General features: G+C 44.6%; 1 long non-coding RNA gene across 2 annotated transcripts in view; it reads right to left on the reverse strand.

Moving 5' to 3' along the window:
- Nucleotides 1–7,245: 7,245 nt before the first annotated feature.
- The window catches only part of LOC106826274 (uncharacterized), an 83,680-nt gene continuing 69,681 nt past the window's right edge, over nt 7,246–21,244 (reverse strand). The window contains exon 4 of one of the 2 annotated variants that reach the window (XR_011493786.1): nt 7,246–7,468. This is a non-coding gene — a long non-coding RNA (uncharacterized lncRNA). The remainder of the gene's footprint in view (nt 7,469–21,244) is intronic. The other variant, XR_011493787.1, reaches the window with a different exon arrangement.

Consider the following 21,244-nt stretch of genomic DNA (forward strand, 5'->3'; position numbering starts at 1 on the left):
AAAAATAAAATAAAATCATAGTAAGAGAGCCTAAAACACCTCTCTTCAAATTTTTTTAATTAAAAAGACAAAAAAAGAAACAAGTATGTAAATTATTTTGACAACATAATAATCAGTCTTGATTTAAAAGATATGTAGAAAGAGAAACATGCACGTTAAAAAAGAGAATATATTCTTTAAGCCCACAGAAGATTGAAAAATAGTGATCATGCACTTGGCCACAACTGTATGTTTTTTCTAAAAAGATAATGTTTTACAGGTCATGTTCATTGACCTACAGTGTCATAAATTCAGAGGGAAACAAGAGATAAGCAAGCAAAAAATGTTAACCATTGAAAATCTGGAAAAGATCCTTTAAATAACTTAGGAATTTAAACAATCATTAGAAATAAAAAGACAAAATTACTTAGGACTAACAAAATTTAGAGGACTTCTTTCAAACCCTTTGGGATATGGCCAAACCCATACTCAGAGGAAAATGCATAGTCTTAAATTATTTAATTATAATTTAATTATAAGAAAGATTTGAAAATGAGTTATACACATGAATATACACAACGAAATCTATATCTTATGTATATGAAAAAATACTCAACATCATCAGCCTTCAGGTAAATTAAAACCATGGTGAAGTACCACTACATACCTGGTAAAATTGGTCAAATAAAAAAGATAGACAACACCTAATGCTGGAGAGGATCTTGAGGAACCAGGACTTTCATACATTGCTGTAAGAATGTAAAATGGCTTAACCAGTTTGGAAAACTGGTTGGCAGTTTCTTAAAAAGTTAAACATACATCTATTCTCTAATCCAGAAATTCCACCTCTAGGTATTTATCTGAGATTTAATTAATTAATTCCTCAGAAGAGTTTACAGTGGTGCCTAGTTCACAGTACGTGCTGCGTACACAGTACACAGTAAATGTTAGCAGATAATTATTTCAAAAGAAAAGAGCCAGTGTCTTGAGAGGCCAGTTGATTTGGTAAAGTCGAGACTTCCTGCCCTTTTAGGTCTCATATTTTAATGACATACGTTGTATAGCAGTTCAAGTAGTGTGACCACTCCCTCCTCACTAAGGGATTGCTCTTCTGTCTTTTTCTATGAACAATAAAAGAAGACATCTTAATGAGAATAACATTACTAGGCCATTTGGGCCAGGAAACAGGGCATGAACAATAAATGCCCTGCTGCCCTTTCCTCTAGTCGCCTTCCACAAGAAGCAGAGACCGGATGAGGGCAGAGGGTCAATGCAAAGGGGCATCAGCAAGTCTCTCACTCAAAATAACATCTCACACGTGGCTCTGTCTGGATATGCATTCACTGAGAACAGCGCCAAACGGAGGAACCAGCACGGGTGGAGAAGGCCTGGGGCTGCATCCCAGTGCTACGGACTCTGGGCACATGAGCGCCCATTCCCCCATCTATGAAGCCGAGGTGATCGCACGCAGCTCTCAGATGTGGGGAAGTTCACCTGGGACGTTGCACCTCAGCAGCACCCAGGATCAGCAGCATCCGTATGTTTTAATTCTCTTCCTTAGTCAAGGCCTTTCTTGGTCACAAGCACCTCTTCTGAAAATTTCATTGCCTGTACCGTATTGAGTTTTGTCTACAGTGAGCATGGATCACTACGTAATCAGAAGAAACAACAGAGATATTCCCTCTACAGGGGGAAAAAGCAATGACTGGACAAATAATTTGCAAAGCATTTATTAGCTAATCTCTTAACAAGGCAGATGGGATGAAGGGAGCATGGGGTGGGCGGACAACGGAAACTGTCGACAATAACAACAGCACAATACAGTTGTCTCCACTGACTAGGTATTTTCTCACGTGCGACTTTGCTTCATGGGTACAGCAAAGCAGCACAGGCTCTTTCCCCAGGCTCCCGCTCTCCCTTACTGCAGGCCTCAGTCACCCTAACAGAGAGGCTGCCCAGGACCACATCCATAGACACACCTCTCTCTCCATGCCACCGTCCCCGATCCTTCTCCATATGCCTACAGAGCACTGATCGCTGCCTGACCCTAAATATAGAGAGATCTGTATTTCTATCTACTTTCTAGATAGAAGACGTAAATCTCCATCTACTTCTACATATCTGGCTACCGTATCCATTTCCGTAGATAAATAGATAGTTCTAGATCTACTCCTTCGACGTATACATTTGTGTCTAGGGAAGTAGATACAGATGTAGATATGGATGCTTCTCTAGCTACAACTCGAGATACAGAGCCTATCTCTCCTGCCAAAGTGCACGCTCGAGGAGGTGCAGAACCTTGTTTGCTTATTTGCTGTTGCATCACCAGGGGCACATAGTAGGCACTCAGGAAATGTCTGTTGTATGAATGAGTGACTGTGATAAGCAGCTTTAAGTGGCCCCGAGGATCCCTCCTCCTGGTACGCATGCCCTTATGTAATTTGTGGGCTGAACTGAGTGACTCGGTTCTAACAAACAGGAGACACCGGATGTGACAGGAGGTCACGTCCAAGATTAGGTTACAAAAAGACTGTGTTTGGGGAGCACTTTCTGACTGTCTCTGGGATCTCTAGCTGCCATGTAGTGAGGACACTGAGGCAGCTTATGGAGAAGCCCATGTGGTGAGCAACTGTTATGCACTGAATTGTGCTCCCCCCCCAAAATTTATATGTTGAAGCCCTAATCCCCAATGTGACTGTATTTGGAGTTAGGGCCTTTAAATAGGTCATTAAGGTTAACTGAGGATACAAGGCTAGGACCCTAATCCATGTGACTTGTGTCCTTATAAGAAGAAAGAGGCACCAGGTAGGCCAACACACAGAGAGGAAAGACCGTGTGAGGCCATAAAGAGAAGGCAGCCAACTGCAAGGCAGGGAGCGAGGCCTCAGAAGAAACCAGACCTGCTGGCACCTTCATCTTGGACTTCCGGCCTCCAAAACTGTGAGGAAATAAATTTCTGCTGTTTAAGCCGCTCAACCTGTGGCATTTCATTATGGCAGTCCTAGCAGACTGATACAGACACCAAGGAGATGTGAGGGAGCCGGAAAGCAGATTCTCTGAGCCCCAGAGCCTTGAGGTGACAGCAGCCTTGGCCCACAGCTTGATGACAACCTCAAGAGAGACCCAAAGCCAGAGGCACTCAGCTGTGCCATGCATAGATTCCTGACCAGCAGAAACCAAGAGATAATAAACGTTTGCTGTTTTAAGCCACTAAGTTTGGGGATAATTTGTTACACGGTAATAGGTAACTAATACAATGAATGAACAATTCTTTGAGGTAAAGGCAGAATTATCATTATCCCCAGTTTACGGATGAGGAAGCTAAACCTGGAAGAGGTGAGTACCTTGCCTAAGGTCAAACAGCCCGGCAGACCCTCTCAAGGGACAGCAGAGGAAGCCAAAGAGAAGCTTGGCCTCCACACAAGTTTTGCCTCGGGCTACCCTGCCAGGCCTGTCCAACTGGGGCACCAGGATGCAGAGAACATTCCTGAAATACTCCGGAGTGTCACTTTAATGGTCTCTGTGGAGTCTTTGCAGCCAAACAGAGTTAAAAGAGAGTTGGTATTTTGACAGGGTCCACCTTGGTAACCTTACCACAAGCAGTAATGAGGCCCCTTGGACCTGGTCTAAGAGAACCGCCTCCCTCCCACCAAACAGGGTGCTACTGAGGGTCACATTGAAAGGACTCCGACCAGTGGGATCTTAGAAATTAAAATAGCAAAGACTTATAGAACGTTTGCTGGATTCTAGGCAGTGTTCTAACATTTTATTGTATTCATTTATTTCTCTGAGGCAATTCCGCTATTATCTCCATTTTATAGGAGAGGAAACTGAGGCGCCAAAGAGTTGAGCAATTTGCCCAAGGTCACACAGCTGGCCAGTGAGAGAACCAACATTTAAAATCAGGCATTTTAGGTCCAGAGTTAATGCTTTGACATATTTTTCTCTAGGTCTTCCCATTTTTTAATATCCACAATATAACAGTAACTGGTTGGCAAGTCTCTTTATCCCACAGTCTCTCTAGTTTTAAAATGCCGAAGTGAAAAATCGTCACAGCACATGAAGGATATCTTGCCGTGCCCCACGGAAAACCTTTTAGGGCTCCCTGCTGCCCTCGGTGTGACTTATGAGGCTCTCCTGGCTCTGACTCCTGCCTCCATCCCCAGCCTGAGCCCGGGGCACCTTCCTCCGCTCATGCAGCCACCTTTCCTCTTTGCTGTAACACAGACAGCCAGCTCCCATGTCTCCCTGCCTTTGCAGGCTCCGGCGGGAAACCAGCCTCACTCCTCTGTCCTGCTAAACTCTCGTGATCCTTCACCTCTTCTGGGAACTCTCGCTGCCACCTTCACATCAGTCAGGTGCCTTAGCCTTGCCCCCACCGCGCCTTGAATCCCCCTGGGCCAGCACTTATGTCTCATCCTCTTCTCCCCGTCTCCCACTGGACTCTGATTTCTGCAGGGGAAGAAACTATTTGCCTATATTCTCAGCAATTAGCACAGCACCTGGCACCTAGGAAGCACCAGTTTGTCGAATGAACACAAGCCCTCCAAAGAACCTAGTGACATTTTTAGTCACTCACTCCAACTGCCTCCACTAGACAGTCCTGGACCACAGAGCCGTAAACTCATACCAGAAGGGACCCCAGGGAGACATCCTGGTTTAGTCAATGCCTCCCATAAACAGGTGAAAAACAAGTTCAGAAAGAAGAATCAACTTGTCTCAACTAGTCGAGGGAACACAGTGGGCTCAAGTTTCCAGGTATCTGAGCCCCCCAAACTCTCAAAGGCATCTTATGAGTTTCCTGTTGCTGCCATGAAAAATAATAATTTAATAGCTTAAAAACAACACAAATTTATTATCTTAGGGTTCTGGAGATGAAAAGTCCGAAATGCATCTCATTGGGCTAAAATCAAGGTGGCAGCAGGCTGGATTCCTCCAGAGTCGGTTCCCTGGCCTTTTCCAGCTTCTAGAGACCACAGCATTCCTTGACTCGTGACCCCTTCCTTCTGAAGAACCAGCATTGTAGCGTCTGCAAACCTCCGTCCTCTCTGATCTCTGCTTCTGTCCTCTCCTCCCGGCCTCCCCCTTTCCCTTATAAGCACCTTGATGACAATCCAAGATAATCTCCTCAACTCAACACCCTTAATCACATCGGCGAAATTCACTTCACCATGTAAAGAAACGTATTCTCAGATTCCGAGGAGTCGGACGTGGACGTCTTTGAGGAACTGCTCTTCTGTCCACCGCGGCATCTGGATGTTTCTGATGTAAAAACAGATTCTTGATCCGACAGCATCTTCTATGGGCAGGATGGCAAAATAAACCTTCACCAGTGTTTAAACACGTTTTGTTCTCTTTTTCCATTTCTAAATGTCTATTTTTGAGGAGCTGGTGGGAGAAGTGTTTCCCAATATATTTATATAAAATATAGTATCATGTATGATAACTATAGTATACTCCTCTGTAATGTTTGTGTTTCAGGCATGCATTACTAATATTTTAATCCTTCTGATTGATTCTATACTGAGTTGGGACTATCTAATTTACAAAGAGAAGGCACCGAAGGAGGTAATGTTTAGTGAATGTCGCCATGTGCCAGGGAGTCTGGGCCTTATGTAATTTAAACTTCACCATAGCCTTCTGAGCTTGGCTCTGTTATCCCCCGTTTCACAGATGAAGAAACTGACTCAGAGAGATGAAGCAACTTATCTAACTCATAGAACCAGTGAGTGGCAGAATGGGTTTGAAATCTGTATTTATTTGGCTCCAGAACTCATGCTCTTTCCCCTTGGCCTTGTTGCTTCCTCCAAACGTTCAACTTTCTTTTAGCTGCCAAGTTGATAAATTGATGAGGAGAAACAGAGAAAGTGGTGGTGGGGGGGAGCAGGGAAAGGAGAGAGGCAGACAGAGATTTTCAGGATGGATAAATTTGGTTGAAAATTTCCATGAGCAAGCAACTTTGGGGGAACCCTTCTGGAGGCAGTATGGATGCCCTCCACCAAAATCTGCAATGAGGGCCCGGAGACTGCTGGTTGCTAGGCAACTCCTTGCCAACCACACTCCATACCAGTCTAATTAGCAGATTTCACCTGCATTCCAACAGTTGCTAGGTAACTCTCCGACTGGGGCCTTCGCCCACTCCTCCAAGCCAATTCTGATCCCAAAGGAAGAGGAAGGGGTGTTTGTAAAAAGTCCACTGACGATATATCTCTATATAAAATTCCCTTTGTGGCTTCACTATAGAACGTATCCACCAAGAGTAAGCAAATCCAGGAAATATAATTCAGTGGTCTTGGCATTGTACAAAACAAGGTTCTATGAGGCAGTGAGTTGATTCTTCAGGGCTAAGAGACTTATGGGACCAAAAGAGGCCAGAGACCAGGCAGAACTTTCTTTGGGAACCACTCAGACAAGAACCCTTTTTAGAGATTCTGAAAGGATTGATCCTTTAAGTGATCCGACCAGGAAGAAAGGGGACTAATATTTACGGAGCCCCTGTTATTACCAGGCAACGGATTAGATTCTTTCATAAACACTTCATTCAGTTTTCACAAAATTCCAGTGAGATGGGGGGCTGTTACCTTCTACATTTTACCAATGAGAAATTGAACTTCAGAAATAGTAATTCAAACATGATCATTTGCCTAAAAGAAGTGGAAGTTAAAGACAGGACAGTCTGCCTCAATTTCATGCATGAACTTTGCACTACTCCCTGCATGGGGCCATCGCCACAGGATGACAAGTATTATCATCCGTTCAGTGCAACCTTGTTTTAAAACAGACTATACCGGAAACAAAAATGCAAGCTGGAAAAACATGAATTCCCTTCCCCTATGTGTTGCCAGGGATTTATCACTAGCTTAAGGCAGTGACTCCCAAACTTTTTGGTCCCAGGACCCCTTCACAATCTTAAAAATTAACGATAGGGGCTGGCCCAGTGGTGTAGTGGTTAAGTTCATACACTCTGCTTTGGCGGTCCCAGGGTTCACAGGCCTGGATGCCAGGCACAGACCTACACACCGCTCATCAAGCCATGCTGTGGTAGCATCCCACATACAAAGTAGAGGATGATTGGCACAGATGTTAGCTCAGAGCCAATCTTCCTCACCAAAAAAAAAAAAGAAAAGAAAAACATTAATGAGGACTCCAAAGAGCTTTTGTTTATGCAGGGTATATCTATTCATACTTACCATATTAGAAATCAAAACTTAGAAATTTTTTAAATACTTATATGTTAATTAATCTCAGAAATAACAATAAACATGTTGCATGGCTAACATAAATAATTTATTTTTGTGTAAAATAACTACTTTCAGAAACAAAAGTAATAGCGAGAAGGGTGGCACTGTTTTGCATTTTTGAAGACCTCTTTGATGTCTGGCTTCATAGAGGAGCTGGGTTCTCATTGCCGATTCTTCATTCAGTCTGCAGCATCGTCACGTGCCAGACAGACCTTGGAACACGTCACTCTCCTTCTCCACTGGACACTCTGGAGAGAATGAGAGTGAAATAAGCAAATAACTTCTTAGATTATTATGCAAATAGTTTTGACCTTGAGGACCTTCTGGAAGGGTCTCAGGGTCCCCCATGGATCCCCAGACCACTCTTTGAGAAACACTGCCTTAAGGCATGATAATCTGAATGCCCAGAATGCATTCAGAGTTTGACTGTGTCGCTTCCAGTTTTCCATCCAACTGTTTAAGACTACCCCACACCTTTTTTGCCTGTAGCACTTTACGGTCCCTTAGAACCCCAGATTACCCCCTCTGGTGTGCAATCTTTGCAATGCTATCTGAGACAACAAGATATGGATACTGGCTCCGCTGACTGAAACGGTTAGAAATATCAGCACATGTAGTTTCTCTTCCCAGCAGCCTTTTCGCCACCTTTTCTGGCAAATGGTGCAGAAAGACGCACGAGAGCTCCTGGCCTCTGTGGTTGGTAGAAGGGAGGGACATCAGACCCCACCAGGTCAACCAGAACCCTTCCCTGAATTTTTTTCACCCTGACCTGCAGTTTCTTTTCCTCCTGAGGTATTAGCATGTTATCCTGGATCATCGACTTTCTGCTGGTACTTCAGAGTCGTCCATCCTGCCCTCCCACCCCAACTCCACACTTACAGGGTCACGTGTTGGAGATTCCATCAGACGATCTCTCTTTTAACACTGAGGTTCTGCCCCAGTTTTTCTTGCTGAACACCTTATTGCCCCTGTGAAATTCCGCCTTGGCTGTTCTGCCCATCAGAGTCCATGGTGGCTGAATTAGTCCCCATCGCCTGGAACACCGAGGCTCTTCTCTCTGCTCCCTCCCACCCTCCCACACCCTCGCCTCAATTCCTCTTCAGGGAGCTCAAGTCTTCACTGCTTTCACAGCAGGGGTGAAGCAGCCCAGGATGTCTGACCACCTTGCAACTAAATGCCACGCATTCCAACACCCACGTTTGCTGACATCACGGTCTGCCGTGGTGGAACGTGCCTTGCGCCTTTGCATGAGTTATTCCCTCTGCCTGGGACTCAGTTCCATTCACTTCAGCAAGCATTTCCTGAGCATCTACTACACACCAGACACTTCACTGAGAATACAGAAGCACAAAGGACGGTCCCAGACGCCCTCAAAGAGTTCACATCTCGTAGGGGAGATGAGACATACCCGGTAACTACAATAAGAGTGAGCTAGTGAGTTTATGTTCCACGTAGGACTCCTGCAGGACAAAGGATAGAGCAGACACCCAAACCAGCCAAAGCAACAAGGAGGATTACTGGCTCTCTTAACTGACAAATCTAATGGACAGCAAGAGCAGCTTCGTGCTGGTTTTCTCCTTTTACCTTCCCCCATTCTCTCCCCTTCTCTACCATGCGCTGCATCTTGGGGGCTGACCTGCGCTTGACTCTGGCTTTGATTGTGTCCAGCCAATGCAGGTACCAGCACAAGACTGGAAGCGTTGATGAGGGTGAGGTCAAGGCCAGCCCATCCCCACTTCCTCTCTGCCTTGTCAGACTGGCAGCAGCTGCATTCCTGTTCTGTGGCTCCAGCTCTTGTCCAGCTCTGGTAACACTGTTCCCTCCCCTTGCTCCTTCGGACTAAGGGTACCAAGGCTGCCCACTGTTGCTAGCCCCTGGGTGCTTCACTACATTCTCTCGGCTCCCTTCATCCTCCCCCAGGCCTCTGTAAATAGTCCTGAGGTTAACCTCTCTTCACTTAAGCCCTTTTAAGTATTCCATCTACCCTCACAGGGGCAAGGTAGCTACTAACATCTAGAGTCTCCCATCCTCACATCATCAAGGTCCAAGGCAGCAGAAAGAGAATGCTTCTCGTCCATGTAGCCCCCACTAAATCCTGGTCACGTGCCCATTCCTGAACCAGTCACTGTGGCTAGAGGCACTCAGTGGTCTGACTGGCCAGGTGTGGTCCCATGATCCACCCCAAAGCCAGCAATGGTGCCATCTTCACCCACAGATGTGGCCTGTGGGGGAGGGAGGAGGGTTCGCCCAAAGGAAATTCTGGGTGCTGTTACCGAAAGAAGAAGGGACGGACCTGAGTAGCCCCAAAACAAGAAATTTCCACTTCAACATGTCACAAGAGAGAGAACGAGATGAAAGGCTGGTGGAGTTAGAGATGAGAGAGGTCACTGGTGGCAGTGATTGTCCCTCTGTTGACTACCTGTGCCAAGATGTTCTTGTCACTCTCTTATTTCAAAGGTAATTCTCGGCTCCATCCTGCTCACTATTTCTTGCCAAGAGGAAGCCAGCCTTAGCACATTCCTCTGTGGTTGCCTGGACTGTAGCCTTGTCCCAGTGCAGCCACAGGAACGTACCTGCTGCTGTTTCATTCCAAGATGATAAGCTACCCCAAAAATTGAAGTTGAGGTGCGTACCAAACCTCATCAGAGTCAGTGACATTTTCTGAAATTATCGTGATGTGTATGGACACCTGTGAACTTCCAAGGAATAACTTGTAACAGAGACCCCCCCCCCCCACCCAGCTTTATTCAGATTAATGCAGCAAACATATTGCATGCTGAGGAGGAAGTGCTTTGGAAATTGAAAAGCACCATACAAAGGGCAGGCATGATTCAAGCATGTTTAAGGCATTGTCCTGGGCCCTGTCTACCTGCTCAGCCCCTTAAGGGAGCAATCCCACGCACCCCTCTCACGCCCCCCGTGCCACGTAGCCAGAACCGTCAAGGGTGGATCCTTCATAATCTCAGAACTGCCTGACCCCGCCACACCACATCCCACCCCTCCCCAGATCCCAAGGCCTCGTGACCTCCTCGCTCGTTCTCTCCTCCCTCTTCAGTAGTGAAACCTCCCTGGATATGACCTTGCCTCTGCTCCTACACTGTGAAGCTCCGCCTGCCTACACGGTCTCAGTCCACGTGCTGCAGGGCCTCTCTCTGATCCAGAATGGTCAAATACTCTTCTCAGGATGCTGATCATTCTGCTGTCCTCCTGACCCTTAAGAAAGAAAGTAAACAACTCTGAAGAATCCTGAGCCATGGCCTCTGAGGAAAATACACTTTCCAGAGTGCTCATGATGCCAAGTGGTGGGAGAGGGGGATGAAAGACTGCGAGCCCTTAGAAAGAGCTCGTTGATTGTGAGACTGGCACACCTGCCCATCAGTGTACTCGGAGAGCCTACAACGATGGCTAATGATCTTGTCGTCAGTTAAATCTGATCTTTCTCTGGCCAACGTGTTGCCCTCCTGTACTTTTTCCCCCCTCAATCTGGATCTCTATATCATTGACCATATAGAGTAGACATTAAAAACAAACCCTAAAGGGTCGCATGCCCTATTTTCCAATTTGCGCACTGTCCCTTATTTGAAGCTGTGTGACCCCAGGCAACGAACTTAACTCTCTGAACCTCAGTAGTAAAATGGGGATAACAGTTCTGCCCTGCCCATCTCGTAGATGCCTGAGAATTAATTAAAACAGTGAAAATAATCCAGCAGGTGCTGAAAAGAATGTGAGTGTGAGCTATTATTATGTTATTATTATCATTACTGTTAATAAAACTCAAGGGGACATAAGTTCTGCTTCCCTCTCCTTCCCATCACCACACAGCACCCTTCAAAGTGTCCTTCGAATACAGTCACCTCCTCCGCCCAAGCCCAAGTTCCTCCCTGACCAGCAGGGAACTATTTTCCTAATACATCCCTCTTTAAAAGATCACCACTCAGAGCTCCTCTCTCCATAGAAACCCAGAGAATAAATAGAAGGAGCAGGTTTTCAGCTGTTTCCATTCTGACTGCTTCAATTAAATTAAACCCCACACGACTCTTGCATTAGCATGTGGGTGGAAAAGCCAGAGATGTCTCAATGACCCTGGTTCCATGGTTTGCTGAGACCTTCCAATTATCTGCATCCAGTATCCATCTCCTCTCCTTGGCTGGGATTGTTACAAGTAACCTGTGCTGATGTCTGCGTGAAGAGATGTGGTTGGGACAAATCTGCTGTAACCTTAACATCGCTTTCAAGGGCTGAAATTATAACTATGGTTTTCCAAATCCTGAAATCTTTTATCAAATGCTTTTCTTTTTTCTCCCAGTGGGCTCTCTCTTCAAGAAATGCCCTTCCTGGGGCCAGCCTGGTGGCATAATGGTTAAGTTCACATGCTGCACTTTGGCGGCCCAGGGTTCAGATCCCAGGCATGGACCTACACACCGCTCACCAAGCCATGCTGTGGTGGTGTCTCACATAGAAAAAATAGAGGAAGATGGACACAGATGTTAGCTCAGTGACAACCTCCCTCACCAAAAAATAAAAGAAAGAAAGAAAAAGGAATGCCCTTCCTCTGTTAGCAGACTCTTGAACTTATACAAAGGTAAATAGTAAAGACATGGAAACAGGATTGCTCAGTTCAGATAAGAATGTGCCAAAGATACTATGTATCGTCAGAGCCCTGTGGCTATGAAGGCACATCACAAGTCAATGTGCCATACGTAGAATTCCCAAATGTTTCCCCATGAAGGCTTTCTTCAACAACAGGAATGCAGGCAGCAAGCTCTCTTGTTCCCACCAGGTATAGCCAGGTGGCATCTCAAAGATGTGGCTTGGCTGGCTACCAGGAGAAGAGGTTTAACTGCAGTGAGGTGAAGATTCAGAGAACAAGAAGGGAAAGTCTAGCTTTGGTGTCGGGGGAGATACAGGGAGGAAAGGATGAGGATGTTCACAGTCCCCACCTGGTGCAAGGGAAGAAGTTCTGCATTTGGATCACCCTTGAGTCTGAAATGGAAAAGTAGCTCCATATCGAGGAAAACGCAGCAGTTTCAAAAAACAGATCGGATCTACACAAACTAACATGGAAACTTCTCCAAAACAGATTGTTAAAAGAAAAAATCCAGTTGCAGTTTATGTACAGTATTCAAGGCCTGCAAAAAACATACATGCATTTGACACCAAAAGCAAAAAGAAACATGTGGAGCTACATCAAACTAAAAAGTTTCTGCACAACAAAGGAAACCATCAAGAAAGTAAAAAGCCAACCTTGCAAATCATATATCTGAGAAGGGGATAATATCCAAAGTATACCAAGAGCTTCATGCAACTCAACAGCAAAAGAACAAACAATCCCGTACAAAAATGGGGAGAGGAATTGAATTGACGTTTTTCCAAAGAAAGCATGCAAAAGCCAACAGATAAGTGAAAGCGTGTTCAACATCACTAATCATCAGGGAAATGCAAATCAAAACCACAACGAGATATCACCTCACATCTGTTAGAATGGCTATCAGTGTTGGTGAGGATGCGGAACAAAGGGAACCCTTGTGCACTGCTGGTGGGAATGTAAATTGGCGCAGCCACTATGGAAAACAGTATGGAGGTTCCTCAAAAAATTAAAAATAGGACAACCATATGATCCAGCAATTCCACTTCTGAGTATATATCCAAAGAAAGCGAGATCACTATCTCAAATAGACATCTGCACCCCCACATTCATTGCAGCATTATTTACAGTAGCCAAGACATAGAAACAACCTCAGTATTTATCAACGGATGAATGGATAAAGAAGTTTGTGGTATATATATAATAGAATATTATTCTGCCATAAAGAGGAAGGAAATCCTGACATTTGTGACAACAAGAATGGAACTTGAGGGCATTATGCTGAGTGAAATAAATCAGACAGAGAAAGACAAATAGTGTATGATCTCACTTATATGGGGAATCTAAAGAAAGCAAACTCATAGAAACAGGGAACAGATGGGTGGTTGCCAGAGGTTGGGGGTGGAGGATGGGGGAAACGGGTAAAGTTGATCACAAAATACAAACTTCCAGTTATAAGATACATAAGTCCTGGGGCTGTAATGTACAACATGATGACTATGGTTAACAACATAGTATTGTATATTTGAAAGTTGCTAAGAGTATAGATCTTAAAAATTCTCACCACAAGAAAAAAAAAATTGTGAGGCCGGCCCCATGGCCGAGTGGTTAAGTTTGCCCGCTCCACTTCAGCGGCCCAGGGTTTCTCTGGTTCGGATCCTGGGCACAGACATGGCACCACTCGTCAGGCCATGCTGGGGCGGCGTCCCACATGCCACAACTAGAAGGACCCACAACTAAAATATGCAACTACGTACTGGGGAGATTTGGGGAGAAAAAGAAGAAGGAAAAAAAAAGAAGATAGGCAACAGTTGTTAGCTCAGGTGCCACTCTTTAAAAAAAAAAAATTGTAACTATGTGACGTAATGGACATTAATTAAACCTATTGTGGTGATCATTTTGCAATATCCAAATCACAATATTGTACATCTTAAGCTAATACAATGTTCTATGTCAATTATATCTCAATAAAACTGGGGAAAAGTTTTCTTAAATAAAAAAAGAGAATCTCTTAAATTGACCTGAATAAAACACATGCATGCACAAAATAAAACTATGTATTTCCATAGAAATATATTATATGTACATTTATACGTAGAAGAAGGTCTGAAAGGTTAAACACCAATCCGTTAACAATAGATACATCCTGCAAAGGCTCTGGGTTTCTTGGAGGGGGGATGGGAAGAGAACTCAAATCCCACCGCTTGGAAACTCCTGCGTTAGGCTCACTCTGATGTTCCTGTTCTGCCTATGGGGAGCCTCTGGCCTTTTCCGCAAACATTGAACATCTTCCCTTTTATAAGCGAAGAGGAAGTGCTCTGCTCCCTAATGCACCCACGTGTGCACATGCATCCTGCTAGCTGGCGATTCTCAGACACCGCCATCCATGTGCATTATCCCGAAGTATTATTTCATTTAGCCTAGACACTGAAACGGAGTCTGGCTTTTGAGCTTTATCACTTAGAATCGCTTTACTACCTCCAACATTTTCCAAAGACCATTCTCCCAATTAACTTTACCCTCCTCGTGCCCCTCATCAGCCGGGTGAGTCCATGCTCGGTGCCTTTTTCTAAAGCAGTACTAACCATTGAGGCCCCAGGTGAGAGCTCAGCGCCTCTGTGGCCACATCGGTGTTTCTCTGCATCCTGGCTACCCTACTGTGGTGAGTTCACACTCAACTTCCACCACGATTATCAAGAGTCTCTTAAGTGGTCTCCCTGCTTTGATCTATTCTACCCTACCCTCCACTCCAGGGCGAGTTAAAAAAACCACACATTCGGCAACTTCACCGCTTGAAACTCTTCAGTGACTCTTGTCTCCTGAAGTGGCAGTTCTCAACTTCAGTGTACACCAGAATCGCCTGGGAGCTTCTCTAAAATGCAGATTTCTGGGTGGCTCATCCAAAGGCTCTGATTCAGTAGATGCTGAATTTTTAACAAGCCTGTAAGACAATTCTGATGCAAAGAGCATGGGGATCAAACTTTGAAAATCACTAACCAGAGGCTAAGGGCAGCCCTGCTTCCTTAGAATGGGGATCAGATCCCTTGTAACCTGATTCTGACCTCGCACCTCTCCCCACTCACACACTTCCTTCCAGCAACACAGACCAGCTTCTCGTCCCCCACTCACTGCCTTGCCCCTCAATGCTGTTGTTCCCAGCTGTGCCCAAAATGCCCTCCTGGCTCATTTGCCCACACGCTTCATCTGGCTAATGCCTACACAGCCTTCATAACCCAGCTCAGGCATCACCTCCCCCAGGTAAACTTCCCCAAGACTCACAGATTCTGTTACACGCCACCATCTTGTTCTCCTAATACCCAAGCTTTGTTAGATAAAGCTCTTAGTCCATTTCCTAGATTTTCTAGCTAGCCTGGATTCTGAGGTCCTTGCAGGAAGGCCATGTCTTATTCACCTCCAAAATCCCCAGGAGCTACCCCAGATCCTGGCACACTGTAGGCAGTAACACTAGTACACTAGAAGCAGTTACAGTGGTAGACTATAGGGAATTACACGAGTACACTGTAGAGTTACACAGATACACTGTAGGCAGTAACACTAGTACAATGTATGTAGTTACACTGGTATAATGTAGGGAGCGGCATTACTGCACCCCATGCAGTTACTTAGATACACTGCAGGCAGTTACTCTGGCACACTATAGACAGCGACGCTAGCACACTGTCGGTGCTTACACAGGTACACTGTAGGGAGTTTCACTGGTGCACTCTGGGTAGTGTCACTGGTGTTCTGTAGGCAGTGTGCTGAAGGTTGGCCAGGCCACAACAAGGGAAGACATTCTAGTTGACACTTCTCTGAATCCACAAAAGCAAGTTGGTCGAGTGGTAGTACACACGCCCCCACCCCTCTTCAACCAAAGGATGTTGCCGCCCAACCTAAGGTTTGATCTTTTTCCCAACCTTATGGAAACAAAAAAAGGCTATGAGTCAGTGCTTTCTAGCAGCAGTTTGGTTCCAAAAATTCGCTATCCAAGGTGCCACCCACCAAGCTCTTGTCACTTACACCGCTCCCGAGAAAGAGGATTTTGTCTGCCCCTCAGTAAAACAGACAGCCTCATACTGGGTGCAGGCCCTACTCACCCCACAGCCTTCCTTTGTCACCATTCCATCCCCTGACCACATCCTCACTACCAAATGATTTTTTAATTCCAATAAGCACTCATACAGACCTACTCCCTGGAGAGCGATGCCTACCCTTAGGGCCAAGAGTAAAGAACAAACTCTTCCCTCCCACTTTGCCCACAACATGAGTCTGGAGGCCTTTGATGAGTGACTCTACGAATGCTCACCTTATTCCTGGAGGCTTGGTGATAATCAGTCTTAACCCTGTTCAGCTCCAGCTCACAATTCTTTAACTCGCTGCTATTCATTGGGAATCTCTAAAGAGACATAGGGAATGCATTTCCCAAATTTACTTGACAGAATATCTCATAGGACTAGTGTTCCCTGACATACATTTTGGTAAATGCTGCTTGAGAAACTACTCTATCTTGAGATGTGTAGAGGTACAACAAATGTCCCAGTTACTCAAACACATCGTCTCAAGATCCAGTGCTTCATCCCATTTCCAGGGCAAGCTATGGATTTGGGGTAGAGGAAAGAATTGACCTCAATGAATTGGGATGATATCATTTCCCTGAGACTTATGAAGGAATAGAGCTCTTCAGAAAAGGTGAAAGCTAGGATACATCCCAGAGATTGTATCATCCAGTGCCCTTGTTTCCCATCAAGGGATCCTGAGGCCCAGACAGCTGAAGGAGTTTGTCTAAGCTCACAGCCACTCAATCACGGAGCTGGGATTCAGGACAAGATTCCGACTCAAATCCAGAAATCTTTCCATCACACCATGCTGCCTTGAAATCATTTACTAACCCTGTAAGGTATACTTTCAGCTCTACAGTAGAATGACAGTTTGTAGTGATGCCGTTGGGTAACTAAAGCATCATAAATGGATAATGTGTTTCTGCAAGATTTTTCTAGGCCTTTTCTCTGTTTCAAAGACCTTTTGATAATCATCCCTTCCTTCCATCTCAAACCCATTGCCAAACAATTTTTAAATTCTAGTAGTTACACACTAAGATATCACTCTTTTGGAAGGCAACGCCTATCCTTTGGGGCAAAGTCAAAGAACAAAGTCTTCCTCTTTCTCCTTGCTCATCACATAGCTTTGGAAGGACCCAATATTCAAGTTCTAAAAACGTCTCCCTCAAAGCAGTTTCTGACTCATAGAACTATCCTGTCTCAATCTTTCCATCCACAGCCTAATTTCCAAAAGTATGATGTCCTGTCAGTCACTTCTTCACATCCCACTTACTCTTTTTAATCCGATCTGGCAATCTACCATTTAACTGGTGATTTTAATCCTTTTGCATTTATTGTGATTATTGATAGATATGGACCAGGCTTCTGCCATCTTACTTCATGATTTCTACTTATCTTCACTGACATTTTCTTTGCTTCCTCCTTTCTCTTGTACTACATTATTGGGAACATTGGGGTAGGGAAGGAATTGTGCTCTTGTTACTTGAAAAAGGTGGAATGGATACTGAATAGAAAAACATGGCAATATTACCAAATGCCATTCAAATAATTTTAAACTAACTTTGCATACTAAAACTATGCAAAAGAATAGATATGTGTAAAAAACAGACATAAAAATACACTAACTACTAGTTGGATTGAGGTGATGAAATTAACTGTGACTTTTTCCTTTTATCTATTTTTCATAACAAGGTTACACTACCTTTTCAACTAGAAAAACAAATTCATTTATTAAAATTAAAACTCTGATGGGTTCCCATCATCTATAGCAAAATTTTCCAAAGGGTGTTGGGATTTCAACAGGTCTTATGTGAAGGAAAAAAAAAGAGAAACTTGATGATTAGGTAAATTTTGGAAAATTTGATTAAACGAAGTTAAACAGATCTCTTTACTGCAGGACTTCTTGGGAACTTTAAGTTATTAATGTTCATTATGAACTTTCAAATGAGGACTAGAGGATTCAACGATATACAAAGTTATTTGATCTCTGGACTCTATTTTTGCAGAACATATCAAGAGAGAGAATACTTTTTGGGGACCCTACAAAGAGGGTGTAACCTATGAGGCTTTCCATAACATGGTTTCGCCCACCCTTCCAGCCCCTGTCCTTCACGCTCCCTTCCTGATCTGTCTTAGTTCCCTCTGCTACTGTAACAAATCACCACGACCTCAGTGGCTTAAACAACACAAATTTATTACCCCACAGTGCTGGAGGTTAGAAGTCAACACAGGTCTCACTGAACAAAAATCAAGGCGTCAGCAGAGCTGTAGGGGCCACTCGCATTCCTTGGCTCATCTCCTTTCTCCATCTTCAAAGCCAGTTGAGTTCAAAGAGAGTTGAGTCGTTCTCATATTGCATCACTTAGACTCCCTCTTCTGCCTCTCTCTTTCACTTTTAAGCACACTTGTGATTATACTGAAGCCACCCAGATAATCCAGGATAATCTCCCTATTTTAAGGTCAACTGATTAGCAACCTTAATTCCATTTACAACTTTAATTCCCCTTTGCCACGCAAGGTAACATATTCATAGGTACCAGGGTTTAGGATGTGGGCGTTGGGCAAGGGGTGGGAAGATATACCTTTTCCATCTACCACACCACCTTTTCTATTTCCCCTCCTTTCTCTTGTAGTACCTGCTACGCTTCTTACCAAAACTGCTTGTTATCCTCAGAGAAAAAAATTTATTTTCATACTTCTAGTTTCCTCTGCCTGTAATACCCATCCCCACCCTTGCCATTGTCTTATCTATCCAAAGCACTCCTACTCATTCATCAGAGTCTTGTTCAAATCTCACTCTCTCTGTGAATGTCTCCTCGAGTTCTCCAGGCATGACTGGATACTCTGTGCTCCAAAAGCATTTTGTTCACATCGCCAAGATAACACTCATCACACTATAATGGATTCATAATAACATAACAGCTAATACTAATTGAGCACTGACTAACATGTCTGACCCTGTTCTGTGTGCTTTACCCGCTGCACTATACCGTTACTCCTCACAGAAACCCTATCAGGCAGACTTTATTGATGATCTATCTCCTCCTTCAGCCCCAGACAGTGAGCGCTTACAGTGAATGAACCATACACGCCTTACACCTCACTCAAAGGTTAGCATATAATTCAGGTTCGATTCATGGGAACAATTTAACTGCACTTCTGGTTCTCTGAGCCCAAAAGTTCTGTTGGTCACCCTATTGAATGATGGAATCAAAGCTTTCCCAAAGGTCAAATTAAAAGCATGTGACATCAGATTTGACTTAAGTCTTGGGATCAGGAACAAATGTGTTTGAGCTTGGCACGCGATGGATCACAGTGCAGCCCAGCTGTCTGAAGCTCATCATGAGAAGCCCATGATGACCAAGAGTGAACAGCTTGCAAGGCAAGTACAGTGTCAGGAATAGCTTTCTCCTGCAGCAGCTGTAAACACCCCTGGAGCGTCCAGCTGGTCATGTGCTCCTTCTAAAAGAATGAGCCGCTCAGCGCTGACTGATGACTCAACTCTTAAACCAATCAGGGAATACATATTTGTTGAGCATACCCTATGATGCATCAGTATAAAACAAATTCACTGATCAATACATATATTAATGTGTTGAAAGGCAACTTCTCTTCACACAATATATAGTTCCTGAGGACATGTCATTTGCAGGCATAGAAGATGAATAAGACCAGGCTCCTGCCTGTGAAGAGCTCATGGTCCCAAAGGAGTGACAAACTGGAAGACAAATCAGTGCAATGAACTGTGATATAGTAATAAAGCCCTTGAACATTTGCTTTATCTCCTATGCCTCGGGTCCCTCATCTCTGAATTGGAGATAATAATGTACCTACTTCATAGAGTTTGTGTGAGGATCATAAGGGTTAATGTGCGTAAAGAGCTCAGAACAGGGTCTAGCACATAGAAAAGTCTGATCAATGCTGACAATAGACAAAGTGCTGTGGAAGCGAAGAGAGGGACTGGGATTCGTGTGGGACTAGGAAAGGCTTTCCTTTGGAAGTGGTGATGTTTAGGCTGGGCCTTCAAGGATGAGGGGATGCTCATATGCCCAGAGAAGCAGGGGAAGGAGAGTCTAGGCAGAGGAAACAGCAAGGGCAAAAATACAAAGATTTAAATAATAGACAGTGCTGTTTGTTCGTCGACTCCATTTCTTCATCCCTTAGGCATACAGCTAAACTGCATTTCCCAGTCTCCCTTGCGGTTAACTGGGGTCACATGATTGAATTCTAGCCAGTAAAATGGGACCAGAAGTGATGTAAGGTCCGGCTACTTACACTTCCTGAGTAGCCCTCCAAGCAGGTTCATCCTCTCATCTGCTGGCTGGATGACTCCAGGATGAGCTTGCAGTCACTTCTAGAAATGGAAGGACCTAGATCCCCAAGTCATTGCTTGGAGGAGGGGTGCCCAGGAAAGCCACCCAACCAGGACCATCACATTGGACTGTAGACAAGAGATACATAAAATTTTATTGTGTTAAGGCACTGAGATTTCAGCTTTTATTTGTTACCTCAGCAACCCTAGCATTACTTACCCTGACTAACAGTATGAAACATCCTGTCAAGCTTGAACTATAACTCAGAGTTGTTTGCTAAAATTTAGATTTGTGGCAGAGAAGCCTAGGAAGATGAGTGGGAATCAACTTGCAAAGGAGCCTAAATGCCTCACAAAGGACTTTGCACTTTGTTCTACAAGCAATGAGAAGTGATTAAGGGTTTTAACTAGAGGAATAGCAGAATCAGACATATGTTTTCAAAAGAGCACCCTGCAAACAGGGAAGAAGGAGAGCCAGGGTGGAGGTGAGGCTAGAAGTGGAAATTCAGTTATTAAAGACCATTAGCTAGTGAGGTCTTGAAGGCAAAGACAGTAGTGTCTTCTGCATTGAGTCCCAGGGCTCAGCCCAGTACACGGCACGTGGCAGGTACTCAGTACAACTGGATGAATAGATGGATGGATGGATGGATGGATGGATGGATGGATGGATGGATGGGTGGGTGGATGGGTAGATGGATGGATGGATGGATGGATGGGTGGATGGGTGGATGGATGGATGGATGGATGGATGGGTGGATGGATGGGTGGATGGATGTTATTACAATAATACTAGTGAGAGATGGTGAGGGCAGAACTAGCATTGTGGCAGTGGAGATGGAGAGGAAAGACGGACTGAAGGTATATTTAAGGAGTCAGAGGAGACAGGGCTTGGGGGCCAATTGGCTATAGAGGATGATGGATTTCCAAGAAACATGAAGTTCCAGGTCCTGAAGTCAGAGCACAGAGGCAGAGAAGACAAACAGTAGATGAAAGCACTGTCACCAGCCAGGCTTTCAGAAGGACCATCTCGAGACTTGGCCTTTTGCCAGACATTCAACACATACTTTCT

This window comes from Equus asinus, chromosome 13 (genome assembly GCF_041296235.1).
Source record: "Equus asinus isolate D_3611 breed Donkey chromosome 13, EquAss-T2T_v2, whole genome shotgun sequence".
Lineage (NCBI taxonomy): Eukaryota > Metazoa > Chordata > Mammalia > Perissodactyla > Equidae > Equus > Equus asinus.